The 14,749-nt window shown below is 39.6% G+C and overlaps 1 protein-coding gene across 44 annotated transcripts in view; it reads left to right on the top strand.

The window, feature by feature from the left end:
* PTPRD (protein tyrosine phosphatase receptor type D) overlaps nucleotides 1-14,749 on the top strand; it is a 1,155,761-nt gene that overhangs the window by 774,941 nt on the left and 366,071 nt on the right. For 5 of the 44 annotated variants that reach the window (XM_077790509.1, XM_077790507.1, XM_077790508.1 and 2 more), the window contains exon 1: nucleotides 7,944-8,441. The exons of 36 other annotated variants lie outside the window; for them this stretch is intronic. The gene's annotated coding sequence lies outside the window, so the exon portion shown is untranslated. Of the gene's footprint in view, nucleotides 1-7,943; nucleotides 8,442-8,939; nucleotides 9,093-14,749 lie in introns of those variants that run through there. 3 more of the 44 variants (XM_077790510.1, XM_077790511.1, XM_077790480.1) reach the window with 3 other exon arrangements.

The raw sequence follows: 14,749 nt of genomic DNA, 5'->3' as shown, positions 1-14,749 counted from the left end.
GATGTTCCACATCCTCAAAATTTTTAAGAAAAGCAGCTTCCAAATTTTAGCTATAAATCACCTCCTTCTGAGATCATTTTTACACCTTGAAGAACCAAAGGGAATTGGATCTAGGCAGGAGAAGTAGAGAAATGCATAACCAACCAAGCATTTACGTGAATGCTGTATCAAGAAGAAATATTCCGTGGGATACCCTGTATCAGAACTGCTCCCTGCCTCAGTGCCTCCATCTTCTGAAGGATATTCTCTGGAAGAGTGTATGTAGTGGATGCAATAAAACAATATATAAGTGTTGTACACTATTTTGCTACAGCCTCCTCAATGTGTTGAACAAGAATTTGCTGACTTGTCTGGGATCTCAAAAATTCAGATTAGGAAATAATATGTATTTCCCCTCTTCCCTGTTACATAAATAAGCACAAGTGTACTTCTGGAATTAAAAATTCTGGAAGGATTTGGACCTAGAAAAGGCTCAGGAGAGAGGCATTTAAGGGAGAGACTAAGGTAGATCTGAAATAAAAGGAAATGAATGAAAGAGGAAACGAAAGGGTATTGTAATGCTGGGGAAGCTGACATACATTTGAGAAAGCATAGATTTAAAGAAAAGAAAGTACAATCACTTGCCAGAGAGAAGGGAGGCATTAGAAGATGAAAGAAATAGATGATTTGGAAAAGACACTGTATGTGATTGGTGTTACGAGAATGTGAAGTTTCACTGGGAGCAAAGAAACATTTATGTTGCAAAATCAGATTTCACAGAAACAGAGAAGTAAAAGGAAGTCTGAAGAAGTCTTCTATTTACTTTTTCTTAAGCATACATACCTGCAACCTGAATATGCAGAACCTCCTTGAGATTAAGAACATGAAATATGCTCTCATTCCACAAACACTGGAGTTGGATTTTATTGCCCCTATTCTGTCCTTTGTGCCTTCTCAGAGAAGGAACCAAATGAAAAAAACACCAGCGAATTCTTAGCTTGTGAGTTTGATTGCCACCAGTTCATGTTTGTCCTAGCTTGTGCCTATTAAAAAAAAATATATGGAGGTCACTGAAATATATCTGCATTAAAAAAAAAAAAGGTGTCTGCTGAAGTTCATAATGAATGGGTTGTCATTTTCACAACAGAACTTTGAAAATATTTTTTTCTGTTGTTGAAAAAAACCCCTTGTGACTAATATGTGATTTCCCTCACAGGGTGAGTCTAATGTATGAAAGCGCTTTTCAACATTGAAAGAAAAAGGACTTGGCATCCAAGCTTGTTAATAATCTGGATTCAATACAACAGATTTAATCTTTCCATTCCTTTTTCACAAATAAGTTATTTGGCTAAAATATAGATTTTTTTCTCATGGTCCTAATTTCTGTTTTAATTGAATTGCTGAGAATGAAAATGATTAGAGAATGCTGTGTGCTGAACAGATTTGTTTGGATAATGTGGTTTTAACACCTCTTGTTCTGCCCAAAATACACAGTCTTCCATAAAAGAATGTGGTAATGCATAGATTCTATAACAGTAAATGTTCACTGGGCTTGCATTTAGTGATTAATAAGTGGCATGGAAGGAAACAGAAACTGAAACAATGAAAAGGTAACATAAACAGAATGCTTATAAGGAAAATATTTTTACTAACTGGTGAAAAATTCAGTCATTTGTTTACATAAGTGAGTCAAAATCATAATGTAAAAATGTTTTGTCCTGGTATCAGAATTAATGGAATTTTAAATATTTTATATTTAAAATTAAAAATAAAATGAATACAATGCTTATGAAAAGTGGCCAGTTAGTAAGACTCAGACTTCAGGCTAATACCAAATACTTCAGGATATTTTATCTAGACTGATGTGGCATTAAACTTGCAGCTTCCTCTGGAGCAACTACATCAAGAAATGAGAGAATAATTTGATTTTCCTTACATTCCTTTACTTAAACATAATTAGAAAATATAACACCATTTTTTTAATGGGAACACTTATCCACTAGTCATATTTTTATGGATATAAATATATAAATATATACTTTTCTATATTTTTAATCAGGAAACATATTATCTGAAGATAATTGGAGTTTATGTTGAGGAAAAAAAATTACTGTGTTTGTATTCAGATCAGAATTTAACAGATGGAAAAGGTTTAAACTTGGCCATTCAAGTTTTCTTAAAGCTAAGACAGAGCATGACAGGATCCTCTCTAGCAAAAAATATCCTTCTTTTAGTACTATAGATATTTATCTATGCTGTTTTTGAAATATTTATGGGCCCACAGAAATAGCAATATTCAAATATTAACTGTAAGGTACTTTAAGAGAGAGATACTGAATATAATTTTTTATTTTTATTTTCCCTTTTTGCATTGTATCTTGTGAGATTTGTAATGCAGCATTCTGCTGGGACAATACATTTCTTGCCTCCCAGTGCTTGTTATGCCCCTTGGTTTATCAGTACAAAGGAGACAACATGAGAGGAGTGCAGAAACACTCTCCTCATGAGATGGCTAAGCAGCTTCTCCCTAAACACCCTTATATTCAAGAAGCAAAAGGTTCAAGGTTGAGAAATAAACTAAGACTTTTCATTTTCCTCCCTCTACCCCCTCTTCAATGCCCTGACAGCACAGCACTGCCATATAAAATGAGTCTGGAAACTCCTCGATGTTTTGCAGGAGGTAACATTCAGATTAATGAGACTTCACTTCGACAAACTGTTAGTTTGTGAGCATTTCTGGATACTTTTTTTTATAAAAGAAGCCATGTAAACTGACCAGAAGTGAGTGTCTTCCTAGAAACTAGAAGTCAGAGTTCAAGTCAAAGATAAACAAATCTTTCATTTCTGTGAATCAGTTCTGGTATTAGTATCTTCCTCTTGTTCCTGAGTTTTAAAGTATGTGAATTCTGCTACTTATCAGTATTTAGATCAAGAAGTATATCAAGATTTAGATCAAGCAGTGTTATACAGAGATCTCTGACTTATGGCTGCAAAATGGTGCCTTTAGTCTCTCTAGTGGATGTTGAGGAGCTATTAAATAATCAAACACACTAAGTAATGTATGAGGTCTAACTTTTGGTTTATTGTTGCAATGGATTCAAACTAACAAGCTGTTAGTTTGGCTATTAGTTTTCCTTTACTGGATTCCATTTTCTATTTTCCTCTGCTGAAATTAGAGAATATTTCTGACATTCTAGACCTAGCTCTCTTGTCCTTGAAATGCAGTGGTACCTTCTACATTTTGAATCCAGAAGAAAAAAAATAAGAACAAAAATCTCAGTCTACTGCACCATATTCAAAATGATGCCAAATCTTGAAATAGACCTCGGGCACCTGTGTGCATACATACACTTTATAGGTATATATATGTATGTATATATATATGTATGTGTATATATATATATATGTATTTATTTATTTATTTATTTATTTATGGGGGGTGTATGATTTTTAAGAAAAATAACACCACACTGTATTCTAGGTATTTTCTTTCTGAATACTTAGCAGAGTTCTCATACCATCTCAAATAGTACAGAAATAAAAGACAAAGCTGCCTCCCTATCTAAAAAAATTTATTTACAGGTTTCCCTACACAAGCTACTGTTTATTTTCAGTTTGTGGCATACAATTTAGTATGCTTTGACAAAATTAATCCTCAAAACTTCATCAACTCTAAACCCCTGGAGATTTCCATTTGCCCTGCGATTAATTACTGGCCTCTTGATCTTTCCACTTAAAAAAAACCCCCAAAACACAACCAAAAAAAGCCCCAAAGAGCTAGTTCTTCCCTGACAGCAGAAACAGTTAAGCTTAATTTGCTTTGAGCTAATGTGCTATATCACCTTATTCCACCAACATGCTATTTTGGGGCTATGGTAGACCTTATGGTTTAGGTCTGTGGTTCAGTCACACCAATTAATAAGCTGGGACAAGTGTTAGAATCAGCCTGCTCATCTCCCTCATCTTTCTAACATCTATTTCTAAAGAGGACAAATTAGAACAGGGCTTAAGAACTGTAGGAAAAGAGACCTGAATGCCTTGCAATGGAATGTGCTGGCACATGCAGAAGTTGTTTGGGTACCAGGTGGATCACACAAGTGTAAAAAGTTTCATTTCCTTCAGCATGGAAAAAAAATAGCAGATGTGGCAAAAATTATCATAAAGAGTTGCACTGAAAATTGCTTTTCTCTCCATACCTTTGTGTCTAAGTAGTGAAGTTTCATAAGTTAGATACATATGAATCAAAAATATTTACAAAATAAAGACAACTACTGACAGAGTCTAGTGAGATACTAAATCAGCTCTTAAAAGATGTGTGCACAAACTGAATTAGCAGAATAAATTTTTGCATATAGATAGCATGTGTTTACTTGTCTAGTAGTGTTTTATTAACCTTAACAATAGGAGCTTAAAGTATCTGTGGTCTAAAAATGAGAATTTCCAAATATCAGTATGGCAACTCAGGAACATTTCTCATAATCATTTTGCAAGTCAATGCCTAAAATATGTATTAATGCAGTTTTATGACAAATCACCTGTTAGATTTCAGCCGACAGCTTGCCATACGTTAATCATAAATAACTGTAAAATACGGCTATCATAATGTATTACGGAAAAAAAGGGAGAGGCTGTAGAGCAACTTTTCCTACTCCCCCTTGCCTTCCTGATTTTGCTGTGTACTGAACCAATGGCCACTGGTCCCAGTTGTTAGTGGAATAGCTGTGTTAAAGAGTTTTGTGGGATGCTATTTATCAGGAATAGAAAGCAATAACAAAAGGCAGAACAGATGAAATGAAAATAATACTGCCCACTATGAACAGAGTACTATTTAATACATTAAATTCACGAGCCTGATAGATACATTAAGGTCTAAAGTTGACCTTTTGAAGAGGTATGGTAGAAGTTACTCAAGAATATAGTCACAGGTAAGTATTCAGATGAACAGCAGGCAAGCTGACTCATTTTGCTTCCTCCTTTGCTGCAATTTTTGAGATTTAAACCTGCACTCATATCTTGCACTTCACATAAGATTTTCACTGCTGGTGTGCAGTCTCCATGAGAAGACTGGAAACAGCTGCATGAGGAGGAAGAACGAGATTTGAACAGTTAATCTGGGATGACATGACAAAGATGAATATTTTTTTGAAAACCTCTAAGGGAATATATGATACTTATTTCCAAATTATAAAATCTTCCTTCCACCTCAAAACCCCCAGCAAAAAAACCAAAAAAACCTCACCAACATGTCTATCTTCCAAGTCCAGTTTAAGTACTATCTTAGAGATCATTAAGTGTTTTACAGGAACCATTTCAAAGTTTAGAGTGTGTAGTTGTATTTCCAGTTCAGCGCTGTACTAGCCATAGAGTAACATACTGCTGCAATCTTGGCAGAAATAAAACACTAGTATAGAATACTGTGTTCAGATTTTTTTAAGTTTGGGGGGAAAATCTGCCTTAATGAGTAGTTTGTAACACATGAATTAAGCTTCTCATTGTGTCATCTGCTCTTAGAAGGAAAGGAATGTTAAAGGAATATTAACACACCACATATACAGGGTAATGTATGTGTATGTGCACACTACCATCTTAAATACAAAATTTATGCTACTGATAGCAAAAGCTGATTTGCAATACAGCAGCAGAAATATACAGTGTTTTAATGCTTCTTCATTAATTTAGGGTAATTTCTTATCTGTTTTTTTTTTTTTTTTCCTTTGGCACCACTACAAAACATCTTTTAAATAATGAGATCTGGTTTTAATATTTTTATAAAAAGAACTGCATTTTTTCCTAATGTGATAATTTATTGCAGACTGACTGAACTAAAGGAAGAATTACATAACCTGCTTATGACACTAAAAAAAAGTAAAGCTAAACGTAGTCCTCAAACCTCACATCCATGTTGTGATACCATGTAAAAAAACCCAAAATACATGAGTTTATTGTTCAGCCCTTCAAAGTCATGCAAGGATCACAGCATGAAGAGCACTAAAACAGCTAAGTTACTCCTGTGAACTGCTGGGACATAACATTAAAACCTAAAATATCTATTTTGTGTTGCCATTTCAAAGCAAATGTAGCCTTGAAGCTATTTCAGTCAAGGGGCCAAAGGTGATGATTTAAGTCTTGCTTTCTTTAACAACATTTGTTGCAATAAAGACCAAGTAGCATTTTGCCCGGTTTTTGATTTGTGTTGTACTTTGAAGACACTTGCTTGTTGAAAAGCTAGTCTTTTATGGAACAGTTCATTCTTTTTGAGTAGATAAAAAGTAATCTTCTGTGCCACATTTCATATATTTACCTTTTCATACAAAGTAGTTATTGTACAAGGTTACCTGGTATTTTGAAAGATACTGTTTGGAAAGCATTAGTGTTCTTTTAAGTGTGAGATTATTTGGGTGACCATTTTTCATGGTATAACTGGCAACATCAAAAGAAGACAGCAATTTATGGGACTTGTGGAGAACAAAGTTTATTTTCACTTTTGTCAGCCTTCATGCTAGCAGCACTAGCTTCCAGAGGATGATAAAACACGATTATATGATAGAAAACACCCAAATCATTCTCCTCTGCAGAAAAGGAGCAATGACCTGCAATGAGCTTAGCAGGTGCCAACAAGACTGACTTCAAAAGAATCAGGAGCTACACAGCTTGATGGGGCTGCAGCCAGCCGGTATGGAACTCGGGACAAGAAGCACCACAGAGCCAGCAGTGCAGCCGGAGCTTCATTCCACCATTCCTGTTCCAGGAAAGCCAACTTCTTCAGCATCAGCATTAATGGGCTCCCGCCTATTAATGCGCTAGCACTAACTGCGTTTATACTGAGACTCTGCCCCATTTTACACAGCATGACCCGTGTCACAGAGGGTGTATCTTCCAGGCTTCCAAAGACGCCTATAAGCACACACTGACATTTTCCACAGCACTCTTCACCCTGCTATTTCCACCTATGTTCCTTCTCTGCAGAGGACTGGACAGAAGGTTAAGAAGAGTCCCGATGGACCCCGTTCCAGCCCAATGTTACGCCACCGACCGTGCCAAGCAACATGTGTTGTCACTCCGCATGGAACCTGACCATTCACCAGGGAAGAAAACCTGAGATATGCCACACACAAAGACGACTGCTACTAAAATACCGCTCTGCCACGCGGTCCCTCTGGGACACTCCCGCGGGTTTGCCCATCTGTCCGCGGAGGCGCGCACCAAGTTGAGCGCGGGCGGCGCGGCGCAGGCCCGGGGAAGTTCCGCCGCGCCGCCCGCCGCCCTCCCCGGCCCGCTCCCGGTGACGTCAGCGCCCCGTCCCCGGCGCCCGGCGGCGCGCGGTGTGCGTGCGGCGCGCGGCGCCGGTGGCCGGCCGGCGCGCGGCCCGAGCGGGGCCGGCCGCGCCCCCCCGCCCTGCCCTCACACGCACAGGCACGGACAGCGGCAGCACGCTGCCCCGGGGCTCGGCGCTCTGCGGGTCCTGAGAGCCACACGGCGTAAGAGGATTAAAAAAGAACAATCACAAAAACCCACCACCCAACCAAAAAAAAAAAAAAAAAGGCAAAAGCACACACACACACACACACACACACACACACACACACACACACACAAAAGCGCAAACAGCCATCCAACCCAAAGCCCACAGCAAACGGGAGAGCGCCGTCTCTGCCGGTGTCCCCACGGCGTCCCCCTTGTTCCCCAGAGGAGCGAAGCGGAGTTGTGGGGGAGGGATTTTCACGTTTCCACTCTCGGGCACGGTTTCTGGGATTTTTTTTTCCCCCTCGTATCTGCCCTCACCACTCCGCCCGCCCTGTGCCCTCTTCTCTCGCTTTTGTTTGCACTGCACTTTTTGTAGCAAGGGGGGGCGGGAGAGTGGGTGGAAGACCTCGCTTTTATTTGTAGCAAAAGATCGGTTAGAAAAGACGAAGGAAGAAAAGAAAAGAAAAGAAAGAAAAGAAAAGGAGGAAGGAGAGGAAATTAAAAAAAAAAAAAGAAAGAGTGAAGGGGAAGGAAGAAGGAGAGAGAGGGAGAGAGCAAGAGAGAGGGAGGAGGAGGAGGAGGAGGGGAAACGGAGCAGCTAGCTGGGGAACAGAGAGCGCGCCCGGGAGCAGCAGCAGCCGCCGCAGGAAGGAGAGGAGAAGAGCAGAGCGGACTAGAGCAGCGCGGAGGAGAGGCGGCGCTGGCAAGAGGAGGCAGGCGGGGACCTGGCTCTTCTGGATGCTGGATTTTCGGACTCTCGTTGACTCTCTCCTACTCCCCGGCGCCGCACTGTGAGAGACACGCACGAGCGTCAGGCAGCAGCGGCGGGGCTTCGCTCGTAGCTGCTGCTGCTGCTGCAGCGGGGCTCGGATTAAATTGGCCGCCCCGGAGCCGACCGGGAGCAGCGGGAGGAGGTGGCGGCGGCGGCGGGAAGCAGCGGCAGGCGGGCGGGCAGCGGCGAAGGCTGCTGCTGGGACCGGGGGAGCCAGCATGACCAGGTAACTGCCCCGCTCCTGACCCATTTTTCCTCCGCCGCCGCTCCCTCTTCGCCGCCTCTCTGGGCGCGCTTGTGTGTGCGAGCACAGAAGTGTGCGTGTGTGTGTGTGCGCGCAGCCTGCACACATGTCCCTCACGCACAACTCTCCCGTGGGTGCCCCGGGGCTTCCCCCCGGCAGCTTCCAGCCCGCTCCCCGCGCTTCCCCGCCGGGTCTCAGCCTGGCGGCGAGGCCTGCTCGGGGAGCGAGGGGAGCTGCGGTACGGGGACGGGGGATGGGGCAGGGAGAAGGCGATTGATGGATCGGAGTCGACGTTTCCACTGAGTGCCGCTGTGCGCGGGCGGGGAGAGGGGAGTACGGTAATTACACACTGTCTGTTTGCTTTGGCGAACGAATTATTAATATTAATATTTTGTTTATTCCAACGGGTTCGGAGATGGGGGACGGTAGCAGGGGTGAGAGACCAGGCGTCTGCTACTGGAGACGGGGCTTGGGGGCGAGCGGCCAGTAGGGACCGCGGGCGCTGGTCCGAACACAGCTCTCTCTTCCTTCTCCTCCTCCTCCTTCTCCTCGTTCTCCTCCTCCTCCTCCTCTTCCTCCTCCTGCTGTCTCTCGGCGGAGCGGGAAGGCACGGGGATGCGAAGCTTTTCACAGGTTAGGCTTTTAATTTGTTTACTCTCGCGAAGCCACTTGAAAGGAAGCACATCGGGCTGGAAACTCAGTTTTCCGAGCGCTTGCAAAGGGGCTCTTGAATTTGTTCAGCAAACTTAGCAGCACCCTCTGCGCCGTCTGCCCGTGCAAGGAGGCACTCCTTACTGCTGCAAGCGGGCTCTCCCAGACTGTTGTTTCCTTAAGCAGTTGTTTCCTTGCACGGAATTCCCTATTTTGCCTATTATCTGTTCTCGACAGAACGGTATTCTTCCAATTTTAAGTGATTACCACTCAGCTTTGCATGTATGGCTTTTGAATGCCTACTTCTCCTTGTTACTTCTCCAGAACAACTGTCATGCTTATTTTATTCTTTTGCTTGGCCTTTGTACAATTACTGCCTCGTGTAAGGATGGCAGCTTCTTTACAATGATTTCGATGTTCATATTCTCAGTTTTGACACATGTAGAAGGGTTAATTTATTTACAAAGAATAGTTAGGGTTTTATGTGTTCCTTCACTTGTCGCCTGAGATGGCATTAGGTTTGGGATAAGTCTGTAGATGCTGATTGACTTTCGAGTTTCCTATTTACAGAGTATTTGTGATGACACTTATATTATCTTAAATTTAGGATTAATGTGGGAAGCTATGATTGTCTTCTCAGCCTTTCAGAGATTGCTTCCAACAGACCTTTTGTTCAAGCACAAGCAACTTCTCTGTAATATTGGGACATTATTGGGAATTTCAATACAGAGATGGAAAAATGTATGTATAATAGTTTTCCTACTTCTAGTATCTGCTAGTGGTTTAAAATGTTGTAACAATCAGTACTTTCTTTTCTTGCTGTAAAAATGTGTAGTAAATGACATCATTTTCTCCTGGGCTGTGAGCAACGAATCCTACAATTCTTGTTATGAATGGAGCAACTCTGAAGAAAAAAAAAAAAAGATTCTCCCCTGTCCTAAATACAATCATATGTACTTGCATCTTACTTTAGTAGGGAATTTTTTGATTGCTTCTTTAAATTCCCTCTCATGAGATGAGCTATTACTGCTTTTTAATGTGTGAAATTGACAAACTGGTCAGTTTAATAAATTCAGCTGTCAAATTTCACTCAGTCAAAATTGCTAAAAGCTGTAAATATACTGGCAAGGGATTTTTAAGGTACCGAGTGTTACACAGAAAGAATGGATTTAATGAGATACTTTTTACATGAGTAGCTTTCCAATTTTAGTTTTGTCAGTTGTGTTAATATGGTGGGGTATATTTAGATATCTTTCAGCACAGAAATGATGTATAGCTTTTCTGTATCCACTTAAAGCAGTAAAAGCTTTGTCTTAGTAGAAGTCTTCTACTCTAAGAAGATCCTAAGAAATTCATTATCGTTTGTGTATGCTATGGCAAGCTCTTAGGAATGGTAAGGCATGGTATGGAAAATGATACTTTTGTATTTCTAGATTTCAGGAATTTGTCATAGGACCTGCTTTTAGACCTGTCAGTCATACTACTTTTAAAACGAGCGCTAAAGAATAATGTGAATAAGCGTTGTGCTGTGATGGTTATGTAACTCAAACCACCAGCAGTCAGCGAAGTCAATGGGTGTTAGTAAATCAGTGCCTAATCTTAGGAGAGGCTGTGCAAGAATGTACCTGGGGATGAGGTAAAGAACTAAATATCTGAAGATTTAAGTCCGGTCAGCGATTCATCTCTCATTTTTAACATTGCCTTTTGCTTCTACGTTTGAGGAATGCAAGGACCAAAACTACACAAGCTGAAGAGTAGGAATTCATCTGCTGCTGTGTGTACTGAGCCACTAGGGGCCTGTATAAACTGCTCTCATAGAGCAGATACCAGTGCATGGCATATGCTCACTTTCACCAGACATTTTTTACACAGGTACATAATGTGAAAAGCAAAGATGCCAATAATTCATTCCTTACTAATAAATGAGATTGCAGTTTTTTGGGAGGTGGGTACAAATTGCATGTTATTTAGTTTTCATTTTTTACCCCACTTCATCTGCCTCCCCAGTCCTGTATTGTGTCCAGTGTCTCTGCTTTCTTGATTACTGTGGGAGATGGGATGAACATGACTCAGGAGGTGCAAATTTTGGGCAAAGTTGGATTTGTGTGTCTTCTGCACTTCATATTTTCTGTAAGCTGAGAAAATCAGATTTGTTGCCTGTGTGTTTTTTCTATGTAATGTATGTAACAGTAATGGTACTGTTCCATGCAAGTGTAGGGTTAAAAGATAAACTAAACAGGATTTCTACAAGGCAGAGGCAGACATAGATTGATGGTGTATTTAAACTAGCTTTGTAAGTGTTATGTAAGTTGGAGAATGTGTCAGCTCCAAGGCTTTGGCTGGAGTGTAGTCAGCATTTATGGGACATGGGCTGAAGATGCACGATACATCCTCGAGTGTCAGTTTCAGAAATTTAAAATCCACCAGCCATAGCCTTCTTAATAGACATTAAGCAGTAAGGTCAAGTATACTTGCGCTGTTCCATTGTTGGTTTTCAGTTTTTGAAACAAGGCAGATAATTTGTAAAAGAGCACAGCTGTAATATTTGCATATTGGATTTCCTTCGAAAGGAACTTCCATTACTAAGCTCTTTGAGAATTCTCATTTGGAAGGATTTTCAGGCTGAATCACAGTAAGGTCATACAATCAAAAAGCAGTTTCCCTATGGTATGTTAATTTTTTAATAAGCTGTCTTTTAAAACATCTTAGTCTTATATATTGTTTGGCATTGGGCCAGTTACAGCAAGAGGGTTTTTTTGTCATCTTGCTGACAACAGTTGTGCAAATATTGACTGAGCTTAATTTTCTGAAATGCGTGTGTGCGCCTTAGGTAAAGTTTTGATGAAATGTAATGAAATCTGCTTTAAAGGCTTTCTCAAATGATAAGCGTTGGTTCAAAAGTGTAAGTCTTACTGCTTATCAGTAAACCAAGGCGGTGGCTCTGAAATGCAGAGGAAAGGCGCTTCATTTGTGCTTTGGATATCAAAAGGAGTAATATGGTGTGGATCTATGAATCATTGTATTTCATTTTTGCATATAACTGTGGTGGTTTTTAAGCTTTTGTTCTCTAACAAGAGTTGAGAAGAGGATATTTGCTGGTTTAAGTTCAGTGTCAGTCAGATAATGCCATCTATAGTAACAGGACCTTGCTTTCATTGTAATTCTTTTTAATAACAGTTGTCAAGACATAGTTAAAATACTGTATTTTTGTGAAAACTCTCAATATCACATATTCTGTGAGTTTACTTTATTTGCTTAATCCTTGTATTCTTTGGAAAAGGCCTTAAATAAAGCCAATTAATGAATGTATGCTGGCAAATTGGCAGCCTAAAGCAAGAATATTTGTTTAAAAATACTTATTTGAATACTATCAGGAATTTAACAAGTAGGAGCAGAGAGGAAGCTTACTTCTGGTGATGTGCTATGGTGAAGACTGCAGTACAGCTGGAGAAATCTGATGATTTAGAAAAAGGTTACATGAGAGTGGTTTGCATATAAATTTCTTTCCAACAAGCTCCATTTCACTTGTTTTTTTAAGACATCATGTTTACTACTGCACAGTTTCACCTTATATTTCATAAGCTCAGATGACTTTTAGTAGTTTATTGATAATACTTAAATATAGCATGTTTGTGTCTTCCTATAAGAAGTGGATATATAAAATGCTAGTAAGAGAAACGCAGAATAATAAAAATTGTTTCTTTGCAAAAAATAATGTTAAATTGAATAAAATATGTAGTGCTTTTTAAGAACTTATTTATTATTCAGGTTCTTTCAATTAATTGTTAAAAGTGCCAAGTCAAAATACTATGAGCTTGTTTTTTATCTACATCAGCAGGTATATATAGTCTGAATTTCCGTATGATATTCCCTAAACTTACCTTTTTAGGTGTCTTCTGCTTACATGGTGTGACAGGCTTCTTCGTAACCTTAATACCACAGTTATAGAATGAGAAAAACAAAAAAGACAATATGATTATTTTGCAGTAGAGTTTCAAAAGAGGTAGGTTTTTTTTTTCTAAAATCAGCTTCCCTGTTTATACTTGATATGTGATTTTTGGTGGAGGTTTTATATGTGCCTTTGAATACAAAGAATTGGCAGAGAATGTCCTCCTCATTCAAAATAAAAAGATGGAATTTCAGGCACTTTGATTTATTGTACAAGAGGACATACCTTAATAGCATACTGTCATGTCTTGAGCTTCTTCATATTTACGCACAATGCAGTTATTTTAGTTTTTCTGTAATCGTCCAGTTAGTGAAGTCACGCCTCGGGTATACAAATTAATTTATTATTTGCAGACAATCAAAATGGATGTCCTGGTTAGTGCCAGCCAGACTGCTCACATTATGTTGTGGTCAGATAATGCACACCTTTTTCCCAAGCAGTATATCAAATGTGGTATATCAAGTTTTACCAGCAATTATATTGCTCTTTCTTTTACAGTCTTCAGAGTTCGTTAAATTGTGTCTCTGTAAGTCAGAGTTCAGTAAATAGTGTATAAAATCAGTCTTTATAGGTTGCTGAATCAGGTGATTCCTAAGAAGAACATAGTCAGTACCAACCTGACCAAAACAAATGTGACTTAGGTATAAATTTGCAAATAAATACACAGTTCTCTAACAAATTTGCCCAATCCTATTTTGATGTCAGCACTTCACCTTGGCTTATTCACTGGTTTTACCCAAAAATCTGGGTTTATAGATACTTGCTTTGACTCAGCAAGAAAAAAACTCAAATACATTCTGTTAGCAGTGTCTTAGTTGTTCTGATCTTCAGAAAATCTCTGTTTGCTGGGTTTGAACACAGTAATTCTGCTTGCTTTACGACGTTGATCAAATAAAAAAAAATCTTAACTTCTTTTGGAACTATCTGCAGGCCATACTCTTTTTATAAAATTTCACCAAAAAAGCTGAATTTTGTGTACAAGGAATAGACTGCTATTGCTACTAGCTCATTTTTTGTCCTCTCCCTCTCCCTCTCCCTTTCCCTCTCCCTCTCCCTTTCCCGGTTCCCCTCCCTCTGCCTCTGCCTCTGCCTCTGCCTCTCCCTCTCCCTCGCCTTCCTTCTCCTCCCCACTCCTTTCCCCTTTTCTTATAAAAACAAAGATAAAACTGATCTTACTAAAGTTCACAAAAATACATACAGAATTCTGTACTCTAGCCCATTTTTTTCATTATTATGACACAGAGAATGAGTTTATGAAGTAGATGCATGCCACTGTTTCTAACCCAGAGACATGATTAATTTGTCCGTGTTCACCTGTATTACTAAACTTCTGTTAATCACTCGTTTAATTTTCTTTTCTTTTTACTTTAAGAAAGGGCTTTCTTCCTCTGTGGAATTTATTGAAGGCAGGGAGGTCTTTTTTTTAAAAGGTTGTTTGTAGGACCAAGTATTTTCTGCCTAGGTTTCAGTAATGTGTCTGTCAGGTGCATAATTTCTTTACCTTTTATGCTACTTTTTGTTAAAATCCTGTTTACATGTGTACTGTGTATTAACACTTCCTGGAATTTGACTATTTTTTCTTAATAAGCAAAGAGTTTATTCTTTTGAAAATTACTCATTTGATGTAAAGAGCATGCAATGTAAGATTTCTAAAACACTGATCAGAAAGTAGGACAGGAAGTTTTATTTA

Source organism: Lonchura striata, chromosome Z (genome assembly GCF_046129695.1).
Source record: "Lonchura striata isolate bLonStr1 chromosome Z, bLonStr1.mat, whole genome shotgun sequence".
Lineage (NCBI taxonomy): Eukaryota > Metazoa > Chordata > Aves > Passeriformes > Estrildidae > Lonchura > Lonchura striata.
The sequence above is the reverse complement of the archived record's forward strand: the minus strand, read 5'-3'. Positions and strand labels throughout refer to the sequence as shown.